This window comes from Physeter macrocephalus, chromosome 2, assembly GCF_002837175.3.
Source record: "Physeter macrocephalus isolate SW-GA chromosome 2, ASM283717v5, whole genome shotgun sequence".
In the NCBI taxonomy this organism is placed as follows: Eukaryota; Metazoa; Chordata; class Mammalia; order Artiodactyla; family Physeteridae; genus Physeter; species Physeter macrocephalus.
The window spans coordinates 79147407-79149984 of record NC_041215.1 but is presented as its reverse complement, the minus strand read 5'-3'; the positions used below and the strand labels follow the sequence as shown (position 1 = coordinate 79149984).

The 2578-nt window shown below is 39.3% G+C and overlaps 1 long non-coding RNA gene across 1 annotated transcript in view; it reads left to right on the top strand.

Moving 5' to 3' along the window:
- Positions 1-441: 441 nt before the first annotated feature.
- LOC114484241 (uncharacterized) overlaps positions 442-2578 on the top strand; it is a 17426-nt gene continuing 15289 nt past the window's right edge. Inside the window, exon 1 of the long non-coding RNA XR_003676907.2 lies at positions 442-710. This is a non-coding gene — a long non-coding RNA (uncharacterized lncRNA). The remainder of the gene's footprint in view (positions 711-2578) is intronic.

Here is a 2578-nt window from a genome sequence, read left to right as displayed (position 1 = left end):
TTAGTGTTTACATTTTTTAACTCACTTTTAAAATCCAATGAGCTATTACTGTTATTACTATTCATAATAACTTCACTGATCACCAACTCTGAATCAAGCTTTTCTGTGCAGCTGGGTAGGTGCTGTTTCTAAGTGAGCCAGTTTTGCAAACAGACTGTGACATGTACAGGCGGCATTTAATAACAGTATAACACATGTTCTTTGTCTTCCCCTTGTGGTTACATCATTCAAGTGTTTATAGTATAGTCAGCATTCCAAAGAGAGCAAGAACTATTATCCTAACTTAGCAATCATGTCTTACTTGGAGAAGATGTGATTCTGCTTTTTTATGCCCATCGGCTTAGGGTTGGGGGCGCACATTTTAGGTGCCAAAAACCAAGGTTTCCGGTTATTTAATATTTTGCATATTTTCCTTCTGTAAATGCTTCCCCTTAAGCCAGCCCATTGCTGTGCTAGTCACTGACTACTATGGTGATTCTGGACGTGTGTAGGCTTCTCCAGCTGTGTGCAGATGCACTTCAACTTGGGGCTCCTCCCTTCGATGGTTACGTTTGCTGCACGGAAGAACACTTGCCTCTGCTGATAGGGAACGTCTCATTGCACCTCTTTTCCACACCATCTGTCAGACCTGGACCCATTCCAAACACTACGGCTTTGTTGGCAGAATGGTCTTCCTGCTACAGAAGTTTTGTAATCTGCTAATTGATGGGGTAAGGAAAATTTATATTTGGGTTACAGCTGAAAAGTTGGATGTTTCTTTGATGGGGCTTTAAATACTGACATATGCTGCACTGGTTTTTGATTTTAGGCATCCTCATTTGTGCATGAGCACACACTCTCCCCTGTGTTCTCTGCCTCATTGAGAATATGGCATCCTTTGGAGAAGAACACCAGTATGATCTACCAGGGAATTATCCTCTACTTAGTTTACTCATTAAGCAATGATTTTAGTATTATTATCCCTTTGTAGTATGAGACAGATGGCAAAGAAGGAGTTTGCTTTACTGCACAAGATGCAGTGTTGGACATGGCAAATCTCCCTGAATGGTTAATATCTGCAGTATTCATTCTTTCTAATAAGCATCCTGGCTTTTGCACAGGGCCTGGTTCTACACTCAGCTCTTTTTTTTTTTTTTTAATTTAAGTTTTCTTTAAAATTACAATTTAAGTGTCTCTCTTTTTTTTTTAACATTTTTATTGGAGTATAATTGCTTTACAATGGTGTGTTAGTTTCTGCTGTATAGCAAAGTGAATCAGCTATATGTATACATATATCACCATATCCTGTCCCTCTTGTGTCTCCCTCCCACCCTCCCTATCCCACCCCTCTAGGTGGTCAGAAAGCACAGAGGTGATCTCCCTGTGCTATGCGGTTGCTTCCCACTAGCTATCTATTTCACATTTGGTAGTGTATATATATAAATGCTACTCTCTCACTTCGTCCCAGCTTACCTTCCCCCTCCCCATGTCCTCAAGTCCATTCTCTACATCTGCGTCTTTATTCCTGTCCTGCCCCTAGGTTCTCCAGAACCTTTTTTTTTTTTTTTAGGTTCCATATATATGTGTTAGCATACAGTATTTGTTTTTCTCTTTCTGACTTACTTCACTCTGTATGAAAGACTCTAGGTCCATCTACCTCACTACAAATAACTCAATTTTGTTTCTTTTTATGGCTGAGTAATATTCCACTGTATATGTGTGCCACATCTTCTATATCCATTCATCTGTCAGTGGACACTTAGGTTGCTTCCATGTCCTGGCTATTGTAAATAGTGCTGCAATGAACATTATGGTAACATGTCTCTTTTTGATTTATGGTTTTCTCAGGGTATATGCCCAGTACTGGGATTGCTGGGTCATTTGGTAGTTCTATTTTTAGTTTTTTAAGGAACCTCCATACTGTTCTCCATAGTGGCTGTATCAATCCACATTCCCACCAACAGTGCAAGAGGGTTCCCTTTTCTCCACACCCTCTCCAGCATTTATTGTTTGGAGATTTTTTGATGATGGGCATTCTGACTGGTGTGAGGTGATACCTTGCTGCAGCTTTGACCTGCATTTCTCTAATGATTAGTGATGTTGAGCATCCTTTCATGTGTTTGTTGGCAATCTGTATATCTTCTTTGGAGAAATGTCTATTTAGGTCTTCTGCCCATTTTTGGATTGGGTTGTTTGTTTTTATTGACATTGAGCTGCATGAGCTGCTTGTATATTTTGGAGATTAGTCCTTTGTCAGTTGCTTCGTTTGCAAATATTTTCCTCATTCTGAGGGTTGTCTTTTCGTCTTGTTTATGGTGTCCTTTGGTGTGCAAAAGTTTTTAAGTTTCATTAGGTCCCATTTGTTTATTTTTGTTTTTATTTCCATTTCTCTAGGAGGTGGGTCAAAAAAGATCTTGCTGTGATTTATGTCATAGAGTGTTCTGCTTATGTTTTCCTCCAAGAGTTTTATAGTGTCTGGCCTTACATTTAGGTCTTTAATCCATTTTGAGTTTATTTTTGTGTATGATGTTAGGAAGTGTTCTAATTTCATTCTTTTACATGTGGCTGTCCAGTTTTCCCAGCACCGCTTATTGAAGAG